We start from the raw sequence: 17920 nt of genomic DNA on the forward strand, positions 1-17920 counted from the left end.
ATATATATATATATATATATATATATATATATATATATATCAGAGATAATCAGAGTAGCACCAGTAAGAAGCAATAGGAATAAACTGCTGTTGGAGGTAAGGGATTGAGAGGCATATGGTACCCTTCCCATGTTTCTGATCTGGGTTAATTGTGATGCTACCCTGAAATGTGACACATAGGACAAAGTGAAGGTTTAGAGGAGAAAGCATGACTTATATTTGGCCTCTGCATTTAAGGCACTTGGTGGACATCTACATGGAGATGAGCCATAGACATATGGATAGATGGGTCTAGACCCCTAAAATGTAGGGAATAATGCTGGTAGAATTAATTATTAAATTTCTACCTGGATATTAGAATGTCTTACAAAAATAGCTTCAGTTACCACTGAAAAAATAGAGGAGATAATTGGATTCATAGAATCCTAAAACTTAAAAACTGTTAAAGACCCTAGGTCCAACCACCCTGTGGCCTGAAAAAGAGCTCATTAACCTAAGGGCACATGGAAAATGAATGGAAAAGCTGGGCCTGGCAGTTGAAATCAGCCTTTTGGCTTATGATCTTATGTTCTTTCTTTCAAGGTCTAAAAGGTTCAGCCTCCTGGCCATGGGATGTAAGCCACCTTGTTCACATTTATAGAATTATCTTCAAAAGAAGAAAAGGTGGGAAAAAGCAACATGGCAATTTTTCTAGTCTATCCAGCTGAGTTTTTGCTGAAGAATCTCTTTTAGTTCTTTCTTCCTCCTCTGAATCTTCTATAGTCACCCCTCTTCCCCCCCCCCAAAAAAACAAACAAAAAATTATCACGTTTGTACTAATAATACATTAACAGATGTTCAATAAAGAGACCCCAAGAACAACAGTGAATAATCACATTTCTCAAATCCCAAGAAAGTAGGCCAGCTTTCATCTCAGGTACTTCTTTAGATTTGGTGAAGGTTCAAACAAAGACAGGTTGCAGGGAGGGGCCCACTGGGCATCATTTCCACCTCCACATCCATAGTATAGTAAAGTGGGTCCATCTTACCTTCTTCACCCATTGGATACTTGCTGCCAATTTCTATAACACACTCCACCCATCTGATTGGTCACTCAACAAATGACAACAGGAATAAGTGTCACGGGTCCACTGAGCCGAAAATACAGTGATTTCTGCAAAAAGTGAAAGGACCATTATTAATCTAAAGGTGACATGAACCGATAAAATGACATACTGCTCGACACTGGGGATACACAGTTGCATAGATAGACTTTTCTTGGAGGAAAACAGCCCAGGTGTGGAGAGATGTAAACAAATGATCACAGTTGTGTAGGAAATGGGAAAAACCTACCATGGGTTTAAAGGTATCAAAAGACGGTGTGACTGTGTGTGTATTTGGTACTTGGACAAAAAGATAAAGGGAGCCATTCATCCAACTTCTTACAATACACTACATACGTCACATACATTTGCTCCAGCAAACCTGTAGGGGGATATGAAGTCTTGGAGCCAGTTTCTGAGACAACCCACATTGTGTCTGAGTCCAAAGTAGGTACCTTCCCTCCGCGAGGGAGAAGCACTATTGTGGTGCTGCCAGATCCTTACAGAATGACAGTCTCCAGGGCAAAAGAGTGACGGTGGTGGCAGCGGTGATAGGAGATGTCATCCCTACACCAGCGGAGCTGAGCAGACAGAGCTGCAATTCTTTATCAAGATTACTTTCCTCCCCACCCCCTCCCGCACTACAGCATACTCTGGATTTCTGTGTGGGGGCTGTGTTCTGCCCAAATTCTAGTCTGATTCATCTTCATATCTCCCAAAGTGTCTAACACATTTCCTAGCCCAGAGCAGCTGCTCACTGTATATCTGTTCGGTGAATGAAGAGACGAATACAGAGTGTCTGAACAGCTGTCGTGTTCAAAAACTGAGGCACTGAACCAAGGAAGGTGGCGGCTGGCATAGCTTTAACACAATGACAGAGAGGATTTCTTGAACGTCCTTCACCTCTAGGGCTTCTACCTTCTAGGATTAACCTGGTCTGCGTTAAGAACTGAAGCAGGTTCTTAGTTGACTTTCTTTATTATGCTTCCTTTCTGCTTCCGAATCCACTTTTCCTTGTCTCATCTTGGTTCCATCCAACAGCTCCTCACACATTATCCCTTCTGCTAAACAACAACAACAGCAGCAACAGCAGCAGCAGCAACGACAACAGTCAAAAACCCTTCTTGGTGAATGGCTGAAGATGAATTATAAATCTAAAATGTGTCCATAGCATCTTGATTCGGTGACTGTAGCAAGAAGAATAAAATTGTCCTACTCTGTGCTATTCCCAGGATGTTGAGGACAAAGTAGCACTGGGATTATTCCCAGATGGACATAGTGTCTGGTCATAGAGAAAAAAGCCGCATGGACAGTGCACACAACCCATAACTGATGAAGGACCCTACTTTGCAATCACCTTGCATGTTGAGCTAGTCTCCAAAAATGCCCCCCTCCCAAAGGAACCCTACCCGCAAATATTCATGCCCCAGTGCCCCTTCTATGTGAATCTGAGCTGTCGTTGAGTCACCCATGAGACAGAGCAAAGTGACACTCTACACTTTCAGACGATGAGTCATAAGAAATCTTGTAGCCTATCTTGTGCTCTTGGGAGCTTCATCTGGGAGAAGTCAGTTGTCATGTCAGAAGTCTGAATACTCTAGACCTGCATGCTGGGAGGAAGCACTAGCTAGCCATGTGGAGAAGCTGCATGGATAGAGAGAGAGATGCCCAGCCATACCTAGCTATTCTAAGCATCCAAGCTGAGGTGCCAGATGGTGGACAAAGATGCCATCTTGGACTTCCAACTCAGTCAAACTTTCATGTGACTCCAGCCATCTGACTACACAGCATGAGAGACCCCAAGTAAAAACCACCCAGATGACTTCACTAAACTCAACTATAAAAGGTAATAGTGAATTGTTATAAGTCGCTAAATTGGGGACAGTATGTTACTCAGCAATGGATAACTAGTACACCATAAATGGAACAGACATCTGCCACAAGCCTCACCAATGTATTCTCTTTAAATACATATCACCACTCTGGCTGTCATGAGCCCATCTGGGTATCTCACCCGACCACTCAAAGGATTAGACTCTTTGCCCAAGATGTACAGCGAATAACACCCAAGGTGGGACCAGAATCCCACAAGGGCAGACATGATAGCCTATGCTCCGTCTGTTTGCCTGCCCCAGTATGCAGTCAGCGAATCATGCAGCTGCATCTGTTGCCAGTGTGCTTCTCAGAGTTTACTTCTCAAATCTATAACAACTAATTGAACTCCCCTTTTGCCTCATACTGTTTACCTCTCTGCAAACTATTCTCTATAAAACTCCTTTCACCAAAAACCTGCACAGACAATTAAGAGCTTTGGAAGGAAATCAAAAATAGCCGGGTGAAATGTCTATGAATTCCAATCCCTGCAAACATTCAAGAAAGAGGAGATGTAGGTTGTGTGGGAAATGTTGGTATACAACTGCACCATGATTCTTAGAAAAGAAAACAATGACAGAAGAAATCCTGGCTGTTTTTGTGCTTTCAGCAGACTCAATTCAGTGTGAGAGGGCCATGTGTGTATGCTCCCCCATCTTCTCTTTCTGCACTGCTGTTCCTGCTTGGAATTTTCATTTTCCCTCCTCCCCGCCGCATCTCATGATTCCCCAGGACTTGGAATCATGCGTTCCCTTCTGAGCCAGGGAAATCCAACCCAGCACTGTGACATCCATCCCTAACTACTCTCCAAGTGACTCCCCTTCCTTTCTCAAGGACTGTGTGCTGTTACGGACCCTCTCCCAGGACAGAGTCACCGCCTGCTTCCAGCTCTGTCCAGTGCTGCACACAGAGGTCCCGCAGCACTGAGCCTCTAGGGGCAGAGACACAACATGCCATAGATTACTGCAGAGAGATGGAGAAATCAGGAAAAAGAACACTGAAGCCAAGAGTGTCAAGCAGGATGGAGAAGTCCCTTAGTGAGCATACAAAAAGCAAGGAGAAAATCCAGGGAAGGATGGGGATATGATTGTGGCAGATTTCTCTTGCTGAGCTCTGAGTGTTTAGAAGGCTCAGTACACGCAAGTCCATAGTCTTTCTTTTGACCCACGGGTCATACTGCTGTCTCTCTCTGAGGAACTCTGCTCCAAATCACACGCTTTGACTGACAGATCGACATGTATGGATCCTCCACAAGATGTGGACGCAGGCAGCTCAGACAGGGGCCAGGATCATTGTTAACACTACAAGGACAACAAAAACAACAATATGTGGTGCTGTGGTCGGGGGAGGGTAAGGGCTGAAAGCATATGTGAATTAAAATAGTCCACATCCCACTAACTCCATCAACACATGCTTCAGGGTCCCAGGCCACTAAGTATGCAGTGCTGATGCAGGTATGGCAGGGGGGGTGACGGGTGAAAGGGGAAAGAGTTGTTACTGAAGGGAGCAAGGGAGCACAAGGAGACAGTGACAGCTCCATTTTACAAATGAAGAAACTGAGCTAAGCAGGAAGTGCCCAAGTGCTTAGAGCAAGGATACAGGGTAGCTGGACTGGATCACCAACAACCCACTCCTTTCCTACCAGATTTAAGAACACACAATGAGACCTTTCTGGGGTAAATCATGTCTGTACCTCTGGTATGTCAGCCCAGAAAACTACTTTTTGGTGTAACAGTACAAGGGATTTCAGGTATCTTGGTAGGGAGCTGAGACAAACTATGATTAAATATGTTACTATTAAGTAAACAAATTAAATATCAGGTTTCTGAAACTGCCAGTTTTTTTTTTTGTTTTTGGTTTTTTTGTTTTGTTTTGTTTTTTGGCCAAGAAGTCAAGCAAAGGCCATATGCTTTTCTGCTTTAATGGAAAGATCAAGTGGTTTTGCAGATTCTGCTGTGTCTTTTTCTTGTTCTGTCCAGGCTGCACACAGGCAGTGGACTCTGGGCACCCTGTGAGCAGGGGTTTCTTCCTTTTATAGGTGTCACATGTTCCTGACATTGTTGAAAAGATGAATAAACCCAGTTAATAATCATCACTGAGTGTTTTTCTTTCCTGTAAAGAAATTATTGCCAAAGTTCCAAAACCATATGGTGAAACATATTTTGTAAGAAAGGTTTATAGATTCTGAATTTTTCTAAAAAATGGGGGGGAAGCAGTGAGGATACATTCAATTTAATGTATCCATGCTTTGGGGTGCCTGGGTGGCTCAGTCGGTTGAGCGGCTGACTCTTGATTTTGCCTCAGGTCATGATCTCATGGTTCGTAGGATCGAGCCCTGGATCTGGCTCTGCACTGATGGCGTGGAGCCTGCTGGGGATTCTCTGTCTCCCTCTCTTTCTGCCCCTTCCCTGCTGAAATGTGTGCTCATTCTGTATCTCTCTCTGAAAAAAAAAAAAAAAAATCCAGGCTTTACCTTTTCCAAGCTAGTCTGACTTTGAGAAAACAAGACCTCTCTAAGCTTCAGTTTTCTCAGTATAAAATGGGGATACTAACTATTTTGTAGGATTACATTAAGAATAGTGATAATAATTGTATTACCTCACCCAGGATAGGCACTCAATAATCAGTACCTGTGATTATGAAAAGATATAGATTGTGCTTTTTCCATTGTGCACGATGTAAAAAGTAGTTTTTCCTTTTATCATAGATTTGCTATTCATAAAGCTCTCTGGTACATGTATAAGCATCTATAGAGAAGTAATATTCACGTATTTTGCATGCATCGTATATAACATATACTTAACATTAATCTGCAAGCGCTTCCCACACCATTCTTTTGCAGCTGAGGAAAGGGAGTCTCAAAGAAGTTCCGGGATCCCTCCAAGTTCCCCGCCTCAGCTTAGACTTCTGCTCTCACCCAATGTTAAGGGCTGCCAGCTGCCCACAGCTCACGCCTTCCTGCAAAACCTCCAAGGCCGGCCCCTCACCGCCTGGACAGGGATGACGCCCAATGTCTGACCGTAATTACAAGAAAACATCCATAAAGAGGTCCTGGGCTCCAAATGGATTTGACACAGTGGCCCTTTAAATCAAACTCTTAACACGATTTTATTTATTTCCCTTTAGCAGTTTTTCTAAGTAAGCCATGCCTTTAGAGGCACCTAATACAAAGTGACAACCTTCACCGTTTTCCAAAGCGCCGATGGACGGCCGTGGAGAGAGTCCATTGTCACCATGGTAATTACCGCACAATACCTGGCGGCCAATGGACAGTCAGGAGGCTCAGGCAGCCGCTGAATCCGGCATTGTCCAGGCCCGATAAAAAGATTAGAAGCCCTGAAAAGCCGGGGAGCAGGATCTCACAGCTCTTTCGCTGGGCCCTGAAAGGACCATTGTGCTTGCACCATAAATTCTGGGTTCTCCGGGCACTTGACAACTGAAGCCGGGGACAATAGAATTCTTGTGTCCAACAAAACACTCCTTGTCCAATGCCAGTCTTATCAGCCGCATTTACAAATGTCTTTCGTTGTACCCAAATAATTCCCTATTAGAAGGACTATTGGGAGCAGAACTAAATAAATATTCACAGCCTTTGTAATATCGTTGGGAAATGAATAAACAAACAGTCATCTAGCATATGAGCAAGCCTCCTGCTACTCTACATTTTATCCCCATGTCTTGCCCAAATGATGTCGTTTTGATTTCTCTCTGTTAACATATCAACAATTGTGATCCTGGCAGCTCCAGTTTTATTTGCCACCTACTACATACCCCTGATCTACACTGCCTCGGTGCTTCTACGTGCATTTTTCTTTTAACTGATCTTGCCAACAGCACTGCAACCGAATTGTTTTATTCGGTTGCTACCTCCTAAAAGAGAAGGAATTTAACCTCAGAGTGTTAAATTGACTTAGCCAACATAACATAGCTAATTAATAGTAGTAGAATAAGAATTCCAACCTAGATTTCCCTTGCTCCTAAGGCTTTGCCTTCCCACTATGCCATGATGATTTCTCTATTGAATAAAAAAAGAATGAAATGTCAGAATAAGGGGGAAATCTAAGCACATCCACCGTAAAAGTCGCAAATATACATGGAGTCTGTTTATATACTGTTATTGAACCTGAGAGGAACACTTACAGTAGAAGTAAAATAAAAAGAGTGTATTTTATTTTTGCCCTAGAATGCCAGCCACTTTATATTTTAACCTTTTATGGAGACGGAGAGGTGGCAAGCAAACCCAGCTTCAGGAAGGTTTCAGGGATGTCCATACAACCTTCCCTTACAGGATGGTTTCAGGGATGTCCATACGGTGCACTGGTAAAGTTTTGGAAAGAATCACTGGGGTAAACAAAGCAGTCAGGGCACATACAGTCACAAACTCCCAGAACAACACTAACGCCTCCTTCTGCAGTTTGTTTTATTTTGCCTACTTGTCTCGGTGTTGTGAATGAACAAACATCTCAGCATTTGACAGTAAAGCAGCACACAGCAAAACAGAAACTCCTTTCTTGATGGAAGCATTTACTAGAGGACAATGATCTTTTTTATATTTTTACATAAAAGAAAAATCTGACAATATTAAAACTCGAAATGTTTCCCTATCAGGTCGGGAGATGGCCACCCTGGTTGATACAGCTTATGTGCCTCTTCCCAGTCTGCCCCCAGCCTCACGTCCTCCTGTCCTGACCAGGTAAGTAAGGCCTGCTGTGCACCTCTGTTCCTCTAGATTTCTCTGCCAGGAAGAGCTCTGTTATTATGTCTGTCTGCCCCTTCCGATGTTGCATCCAAGGAAACTCTGAGCTTCTGGAAGACAGAAGTTACATCTTATAGTCAGTTTGTCTGTCCTGGGTCAATACACAGCTAACCCTTAACAGAGCCTCGCTTATTGGAGAAATAGATAAATGGTATTAAACGGACAACAACCATAAAACTGTATTTAAAAATTTTTTTAACATAAAAATGTATCCTTTTTATCCACCTGATGTCAAAGTACAGGTATAATTTGTGAAAATTTTTAAGGACTGTCACATGTCCTCACTTGGCCCAAATTACACAGCCTTGATAAAAGCAATGTTGAACTGTTTTGGTTCATTTTCTAAAATAGTTAAAAATCTATAGTTAAAAATAGGCTATCTTTTTGCAAACAATTGGCTATTAACAAGACTGGGTAACCAATAGGTACCTCCTGACTGACTGACGGTAAATCTGTGTGTTTGTGTAAGAACTGAGTTTGAAAAATGTGATCCATATTTCCCAAATACTTCAGATGCCAAGTGAAGCATTTAATCATCTTTGAGGATTTAAGGGCATGGTTATAGACATGTACACCTGATGCGAACTATATCATCTCTTCTGTACTCCCAGGAGCCATGTGTTATGTACACACAACTTAATCCAAACAGGCAAAGAAAACATTAATTGAGAGTTTGTAATGTGCTAGGTCCCATGCTAAGTACTTTCACATAATACATGATGTAATGTTATAACAATCTTATACGTCAGATGCTATCATTTTCTTTATTTAATAACTAGGAAATTGAGGCTAAGAAAGATGTAATAAAGTTGCTCTCATTCACAGAGCTACAAAGCAGTGAAGCCAGGATTTGGACACAGGAAGTCTGAACCCAAGCGATTCATCCAACAGCCATACTCAACATTTCTGCAGACATAAATCAGGGCACTAATTTAGGGAAGTAGTCCAATGATTTTTTTAAGTGACCAGTGACTCAACCACTTTACCAGACTACTGAACTATCTAGAGAGAAAGAGAAAAAGAGAGAGAGAGAGAGAGAAGCTGCTGATGAGGTACCTCCAAAGAAGTGATGAACAGCGTATAACCCAAGATGTGAGACTTTATATTTAACAGTTTATCAAATCTGGGGAACGTTCATACAACCAAGAAATCAACTTACTTGCAAAACGCCATGTTCATAAAGCCAAAGAAGTATTCACACACACACACACACACACACACACACACACACACACACACAGCAGAGTTTTTTGCTGCCTGCTAGTAATACTCAGAGTCTGCTATTACCTCTCAAAGTAAGAAAAGCTAGCTGCACTCTCTGTAGCAATGTGACTGATTTATGATATCATAGGAGTGCGTTCTCTCTTGGGGCCATTATGCTTGGAAAGAAACCAAACAAGGTTTCTCAAAATTAAGTGGGACTATCCTTTTGCAATGTAAAATTAATTAAGTTAAGGACAAGTGCCGTTTTGTCATATACCTCTTCTTGGACACTGATTCTGAAGATACAAACTATACAAATTCATATTGTTCATAAGCATCACAAAGGCAAAAGCATGTGTGTTTTCTCGCCCATTGTATATCCATTGGACAAAGTCACAAACTAAATGCTTCCAAATAGCTTTGGAACAATTAAGCTAGTAAATAAAGAACTGAGTACCCAACACTGAGGTGCAAGTACCTCTGAAGGCCCACAGTGGGTGGTGACTTCTAAGTTTCTCCAGGCACAAGTGTGAATTTGGCCACAGAGGGGCTGACATGAGCCAGCCCAGTGAGTGAGTCTAGGAGGGACTCTGCATGCTCATCACACCTCGTTAAGTACACAGGATTCATTCAGGGTCAGCAGGGGAAGCGGGCCAGTGAAATGTTTCAGTTATAGTTTGCTGCACTTTATTGGTGGAATGATATTCTTCACTTGTATGCACAAATTTTGACATTCTTGAAGACCTAGGGAAAGCTCACATGCCAATATCAAGAATCTAATATCCCCACAGAAAGCTTTATTCAGGCTATTCTCCCAGGACCACCCAGATTCACACATACACACATACCCTCAAAGTTCTATTTATTTCATTTTCATCATTTTTTTATTTATGTTTTTAAAAGTTTATTTATTTTTGAGAGAGAGAGAGAAGGGGAGAGGCAGGGAGAGAGAGAGAGAGAGAGAGAGAGAGAGAGAGAATCCCAAGAAGACTCCACGCTGACAGCAGGTTAGGACCTAGGAACCATGAGATCATGACTTGAGCCGATACCAAGAGTTGGACGCTTAACTGATTGAGCCACTTAGGTGCCCCTTCATCTGTTTTTAAATACTCAAATGATTACAAATAAAGTCTGTTTTTACTGCTTTCATTGATAAGAACTGAGAATAATGACAAAAATATCATTATCAGAAGCTGTGTACACTTGGGTCATCTTCCTAGATTGGGCTTGGATCAATGGTGTCAAAGGGACAGGCAAATGTCCTATTAGAACTCAAACAATAGTTCTGTGACATCTTCCATTACAATGTCCACTTATTAAATCTGTATCCTATGATGTCATCTAAGAAAACCAGGCTTGATTTTGAAATAGGTTTTCTTTATGCCTTCTTGGTTTTGATATCTGCAGCTGTCTGATACTTTAAGTGTGTAAAGTTATACACACACACACACACACATATACACATGCACACAAACATACTATTCACTTGTCGGTTGCTCATCTCTGGAAATATTTAAACCACATTCCTTATCCAGCAACTTATAAAATAAATTTTGACATTGGGTACTGGGGTGGTCAATAAGTTTCTTTCCTGTCCTGAGTCTCTGGAATTCTGTAATTGGAATAATCAGTTCCCTTGCTGAAAGTACCCAGCCACCCTCCAGAAGAGCTTGGACCATACCTGGGGGAACACTGAGCTAGGCGGATCTCTAGGACCCATTCCCTCTCTAATGGTCTTTCACAGGCCCAACCTGGTGCCATTATAAAGACAATCTTTATAAGGATACTTCATGCACAGAAGACCATGAGGACATTGGGTGGTGGGGGTGGGGGGAGGTCTCCTTTAGCTATAGTGGTGGTGATAAGTAGACACAGCTAGGTTTCATAGTCCCTGACAAGATGGTCTGGTCACCTTGGAGAAAGCCAGAGGACCCTGTCCAGGGACCGAACCAAGTGGTATGTCAGCCAGCAAACAGAGGAAGAGTGAAGCAAGAGAGCCAGACAGATGGCAGGCAGCACAGTCCCTGCTGGAGGATGGAATTCAGGTCTGCCAGGCCCGTTCCCATTTGGGGTTCTACTGTTCACCACTTCCATAAGTTAGGACTCTTCTTCTTTACCTATAAAATGGACACTCCTTGACAAATGAAAGAATGCACACACATTACCCTATTGTTTCTGGCACAAATTTACTGTTCACTAAATATTATTAGTCAGCATCATCATGATCAAAAAGTTATCAGTTTTCTGCTACAAAGACTCTATATAAAGAAATTAGTGCAATGCCTGACACACTAGGAGTCCCATAAATTACTATTATTATTTTTGGCATTAAGTGACAATGAGTCAGATGTAGGGAAGTACTTTCAATTCTCTTTCAATCCAGATCTCAACAAAGAGAAACTCTCCATTTGTAACAATTCCTGAACAGATCTCTCTTTTTAGAGAAGGTAGTCTCAGGCTCAGAATAGATTATATTGTTTAATTATATCTATTTGGGGGATACTTTCTACTTATCACAAGAGATACTGGTTTACGATCAATGGTAGTGATATAATTTTTAAAAATTTTTCATGTTTACTTATTTTTGACTGAAAGACAGAGCATGAGTAGGGGAGGGTCAGAGAGAGAGGAAAACACAGAATCCAAAGCAGGCTCCAGGCTCTGAGCTGTCAGCACAGAGCCTGACACAGGGCTTGAACCCATGAACCGTGAGATCATGACATGAGCCAAAGTCGGACGTTTAACCCACTGAGCCCCCCAGGTGCTCCATAATATAATTTGCTTCAAAAATATTTAAGAAAAACAGAATGAATTCAAAAGAAAATATTAAGTAACAGCATATTTTGAAGATAAGCATGAATGACTGACGTGGGGGGTAAGCGATGATGACTTCACACATGGAGACACCGAGGCTCCGAGGAGGAAACGGGTGAAGAGGAGACTCCTGCATGGACCCACGTCTCTCTGCAGCATCCTCATCAATACCACGTGCTGGGTCAGGTGCAGCAGGGGCCCTTGAGGAATGACTGTGGTCCTCTTCCAAGGTCAGGAATGAAATTTAAATGAAGTGACGAATGTCAGTGCAGACCTGGTGACGGTCTGCAGTGAGGCAGGAGCAGAGTCTGGTAGCTCTCCAGGAATCTAGGTCTTCATGGAGAAGAAACTAGGTTGAAAACACACAGGGCACAGAATCCACCTTGTACATCTCCCTATCATTCATGGCACGCATTTACAAATACCTGGTTTTATTCCACAGGAAGTTTAAGGCCGCCTGCAAGGATGTATGAGGTGCAGAAACATATAGTGCTGCTTTACATGATAAAAGTGAGAAAAGGAGAAATAGCACGAAACAGCAGTCTGAATGAAGGCTCATATGCAAAGCTCAGGCAGAGAAGTCATATCCCTGTCGGGGCTGCGGCACACAAAGGGACAAGGACACGCAACCAGGCACAGGAGTTCCGAGCCCATGAAGTTAAAGCTGGTCTTCAGTTCCATCACAGCCATCCCAGAGACGATGCCACAGGGTTATTTATCCCACTGCTCGCAGCCAGACGACCCTGCCTTCGGCATTGAGCAACATCCTTAGTGTGAACATAATAGGACTAGAATACTTGCCAGATTATAGCAGCCCCAGCAAGGGGCTGGTGGGGGGCCGGGGGGGGGGGTGCTCAGAGTCTCCAGCAGGCGAGGAAAGGAGGCAGGGAGGTTGCAGGCAGCATCTGCCTCCCAGGAGCACTTGTGGGCTGGCCCATCCCCCACATGCTACTCGCTGCTTACTCTAAACCACGAGTCTGCTTGGCCTGCTCCTGGTTTCAAAGCACTGAAGGGCTCCTTGGTCTGGCGTCCTCTGCTTTTAGCAATAACCAAACCTTGCTTTGTTCTAGGTCCTGTGCTCAAACTGTTACATCCATCGCCTCTATTTGCAAGTGGAGGAATCTGAGACACAGAGGATGGGTAAGGTACCCCAGTCACCCAGCTTGTGGGGGTGCAATCCCAGGCCCCCCAGACTACATTCTGACTTCAGTGCCTCATCATCACCTGCTTTTCCCCAAGGGCAGGCCCTTTGTTAGGGAGCCAGCTGGCCTTCAGCCTCACCTGGGGCAGCTCCTTCCCAGAAATGACTGTTTTTGTTAAACTTAACCACATTGCCCCACTCTTCCCTACTTTAGCCTTTGCATAGAAAGCATATTCTTTGGGGCGCCTGGGTGGCTTAGTCGGTTAAGCGTCCGACTATGGCATAGGTCATGAACCCACAGTTCGTGAGTTTGAGCCCCGTGTCGGGCCCTGTGCCGACAGCTCGGAGCCTGGAACCTGCTTCGGATTCTGTGTCTCCCTCTCTCTCTGCCCCTCACCCACTCATGCTCTGTCTCTTTCTCTCTCTCTCAAAAGTATAAACATTAAACTTCTTCATAAACGTTCCCGTCCTTTAGGGCCCTGGCTAAGTTGCTTCCTCCTGATAACCCATCTTCCCTTTTCAGCTTCACACACACACACACACACACACACACACACACACACACACTCAACTCACTATGGCATCATCTTTACCAACCATTCATCCTGTAAACCAGCATCTCCTGAGGTGCCAGATCCTGGCCAAGATACTAGAGTACCAGGCAGACGGGGCTGCTGCTCTTGCAGACCTTTCTTCCAGTGGTAGGGTTAGAAAGCGAGCAGAAACATAAACAGTAAACAATTAGTGACGAAGGACACAGCAAGCTTAAACAGGTTAATAAAACAGACTGGATCATGACTTTTTCTTAGGACCCCTCCCGATTGGCACGTGCGTGCCTAGCTCAGAGCCGACGCTCAGTGTTTGACAGGATGAGGCAACATCTACAGCGTATAGTCCCCATCAGCCATTCAGGTCTCAAGTCCTCAGACACCTTGTTGTTCTAGGAAATCACTCTGGCAACCATTTGCTTGCCACTCCCTATCCCTATAAACTGGTAAAAAGCAGAAACCCTGTCGTCCATGTCACCACCTAGTGTAGCATAATCATCTGCATTTACTGCCGGCCAGAAACAGAGACCAGAACTGACATTGGAAGGACTTCACAAATCCTAAGACTGGGTATTTCTGGGTACCCCCAAAGGCTACTACAGGGGCTTTGGTAGGTGTGGGTGGTATGAGGAGGTTGTGGGATCACTGTTTCTTCCTGCTTCTTTCTATTTAATCCATGGCTATGTTTTAACCACTTTCTATATAGTAGGGGTTGGGGTCGGATTTTATCTGGATGAAATCCATGGTATCAAGAGGGAAAAAATAGAAATAATGAATCTAGGCGTTAAATGGCTCCTTTGAATTTTTATAGAACTTCATTCTGAATATCAGATATGCATGTTAAGATATGGACAGATGTGTACAAGTACAGACAGACAACTAGACAGCAACAGGCCACATAGGTGAAGTGAAGAGATTACATATGAGGGGGTGGGGGTTATAAGTGTGTGCAAAGAGGAGGATATAAAACAGTAGTCGTCTATGCCTTCAAGGGGGGCAGAGGTCTTCCCAGCCCCACTGATCTCTCAGTAGAACACCGCTTTCTTGGAGATCTGACAGTTCATTCATTCATTCATTCATTCCTCCTCTCACTTATTCAGATGTTGCATAGAGAGCATCTCTGCATGCCAGTCTCTTTGCAGAGATAAATATGTAGAATTAGGGATCATGTTAAGGTGAAAAACAAGGGAGGGAGGGAAAAGGAAGGAAGGAAGGAGGGAGGGAAGAAAGGAGGGAAGGAGGGAAGGAAGGAAGGAAGGAAGATGGATAGAAGTGCAAGGGAAAGCAGTCAGGTGAGCACAAGTTACTGAAACCACCTGCCTTCACTATCATCCCAGCACTCAGGGTCCAGCAGCAGATCTGAAGCAAATGCAGAGTTACAAAGGAGGCAGGTGGGTGAGGAGAATGAAGAGAGCTACCCAAATAAGATGTGACTAAAAAGCAGACAAGGAGAGATGACAGCACAGTTGGATCTAGGAGACTATTTTTAGTGTCCTAAAGAAGATTCTCTCCGTGACCTTGCCAAATTATGATGCAAGCAGAGTTAATGAAAGCTCTCTCAACCTCCTCTTCCAAGTCGGCTCATTACCAGAACCTTTCTGTAGATGCATCCCCTAAAACACAGTGACCTCATTAAAGGACTAATCCTAACAGGTTTGACCTGCAAGGGAACACACAGATTTACTTCAACAGTTTTCTGCCTTTCCTGTTGTTTTTTTTCTAAAGAAGCTGCTAAGACCAGGTTTGCTTTCCTGAGTGGTCACAATTTTATCTCCTTTGTTGTTCTGCCTTCCGGTTAATCGCCTCCCAGTTTCAGAAATGAGGAAAATGCTTCTCGAAAATTAGGAAAGATGCTTGCTTCATAAGTCATCTTAATTATTTAAATTCCAAAGAATAGTGGGGCACCTGGATGGCTCAGTCAGTTAAGTGCCTGACTCTTGGTTTCGGCTCAGGTCATGATCGCACTGTTAGTGAGTTCAAGCCCTGTATCAGGCTCTACACTGACAGCATGGAACCTGCTTGGGATTCTGTGTGTGCGTGTGCGTGTGTGTGTGTGTGTGTGTGTGTTCCTCCCCTGCTTAGTCTCTCTCTCTCTCTCTCTCTCTCTCTCTCTCTCTGTCTCTCTCTGTCTCTCTCTCTCTCTCAAAAAATAAACTTCAAAAATTCCAAAAAATAGAAAACTAACCAAAAAATTATGGTACTGACTAATTCTAGGTTTCTCTACGTGCATGTTTTAAGTGTTCTTTTTTCATCAGAGAAATAGGGCGTTGGAGCTGTAACAAAGTGACTCATATGGAATAACTGACTTGAGAACAAGGGCCTCTAGGTATTGCCAATCTCTTATAATCCCACTCTATTTCACCCAGATCCCCAGTAAGAATAATAACTTTCTATTGCTGTAAAGTCAAAATTGCCTTGTTGTAACAGGAATATGTTTAAGTAACACACTACATGCCCTGCACGGAACAGCAGTTCCTTCCCAAAGTCACAATTATGTGAATTGTAAAGCAATGTAGAAAAATATGTCGGACCAATTCAACATAGTTCATTATGAAGGAAAATCTTTACTCCAATTACAACAATTTAAAAATGTTCCTAAGTTAACTACTGGAAGGGAGGAGAAAATTAAGGAATAAGTCAGAGTCAATGAACCATGGGTGGGTGATACTTCCCCTTTATTCTTCCTCATTATTTAAATAATAATAAAACATATATATACATATATATATACACATACATATATGTAATCTGTCCTGGACACAAATTTTCAATGTGATAAATTCTCATGTAACAGCAGGTGTCTATTTTGCAGGGTAAATCCCTGAGCCGGCCACAACCAAAGTGAACCTGCAGTCTGGTGATGGAGTGCCTCCATCACTTTCCTTTACAACCAGAAACAAAACAAAACAGAACAAAGCAAAATGAAAACCCAAAACAAAACAAAAAAGAAAATACAAAAAAGACTACTCTGCTTCAAGATGCCTAAAGAACCAGCTAATTTATTCCAAAATAGAAACAGGAAAATAGTTCACGATACTAAATGACTGAATCATTGAAGTGCCAGATTAAATATTGATAACATCAATTTGATCCTAAAATATTCTCTGGTATGGGAGAATCCAAGAAGGGAGGTCAGGAACAACCAAACAGGTAACATGAGATGACCATCCCTAGAGGCCCCCTTCATTTTTTTCCAGTTCACTCATCCATGGCATACCCACTGACCACCTGCAGTGTACCCGAGGCTGTGCTGGGGTTGGAGACACAGTGATGAACAACACTAGACCCTTACCCTTAATGAGCTTGCCTCATAATCTAATTTTGGCTACTCGTACCTCTAGTCTAGATAGAGTTACACAGATGATCTCTTGAGATTCACCACCTTATCCAGAAGAAATTAGCCAGTAACAAGGTAATGGGCTGTAAATGATACAACTAGCCTGCACCTCAGGGGTGCTGAGTTCAGGCCCAGATCTTACACTGAGACCACAGGCAAACCCCTTAGACACTCAGAGCCTCAGTTTCCCTATCAAAACAATCAGGAACGGGGTGCCTACATGGCTCAGTCTGTTGAGTATCCAACTTTGGCTCAGGTCATGATCTCATGGTTCATGAGCCCTGTGTCAGGCTCTGTGCTGACAGCTCAGAGCCTGAAGCCTGCTTCGGGTTCTGTGTCTCCCTCTCTCTCTGCCCCTCCCTTTCTTATGCTCTCTCTCTCTCTCTCAAAAATAAATATTTAAAAAAAATTTTTTAAATAATCAGGAAATGAGTAACCTCAATGTCTCAGGAAAGCTCAAAGCTCCATTATTATATGGAGCAACAAATTCATTTGTACTCAGTGTTTTTATATACTTCAAACTAAGCTATAAACAGAGACTTCGAGCAATAATATACTGTATATCTGAAAGGTGCTAAGGGAGTAAATCTTAAAAGAGATACTCATCACAAGAAAAAAAAATGTATAAGTATGGGAGGTGATTGATGTTCATTGATGGTGGTGATCATTTAAAAAACTACATATAGGGGCGCCTGGGTGGTGCAGTCGGTTAAGCGTCCGACTTCAGCCAGGTCACGATCTCGCGGTCCGTGAGTTCGAGCCCCGCATCAGGCTCTGGGCTGATGGCTCAGGGCCTGGAGCCTGTTTCCGATTCTGTGTCTCCCTCTCTCTCTGCCCCTCCCCCGTTCATGCTCTGTCTCTCTCTGTCCCAAAAATAAATTAAAAAAAACAAAACAAAACAAAAAAACTACACATACATCAAGTCATTATGTTACATGTCAATTATATCTAAGTAAAACTGGGGGGAAAGAAACTAAGCCAGAAGCCAGAGAGCCTGAAAAGAACATAGGGCCCCCACCTGCCCACAAAACCAAACACCTGTCCAGAAGGAGAGAGAAAGAAACAAGCAAGGAGTTGTTAACTATAACCTCCATGGGAAGGTTTTAGGGTTTGACAATCCTGGGTTCAAATCCTGCCTCTGCTTTGTAATTAAATGTATGTCTTGGA

General features: G+C 43.1%; 1 protein-coding gene across 2 annotated transcripts in view; it reads right to left on the reverse strand.

The window, feature by feature from the left end:
• The window catches only part of LOC121045394 (cadherin-11), a 153755-nt gene that overhangs the window by 89254 nt on the left and 46581 nt on the right, over positions 1-17920 (reverse strand). For both annotated transcript variants that reach the window (XM_040498200.1, XM_040498201.1), the window contains one exon: positions 1029-1153. The gene's annotated coding sequence lies outside the window, so the exon portion shown is untranslated. The remainder of the gene's footprint in view (positions 1-1028; positions 1154-17920) is intronic.

The sequence above is a fragment of the Herpailurus yagouaroundi genome, unplaced genomic scaffold (assembly GCF_014898765.1).
Source record: "Herpailurus yagouaroundi ecotype Mexico unplaced genomic scaffold, PumYag 190, whole genome shotgun sequence".
Classification (NCBI taxonomy): Eukaryota; Metazoa; Chordata; class Mammalia; order Carnivora; family Felidae; genus Herpailurus; species Herpailurus yagouaroundi.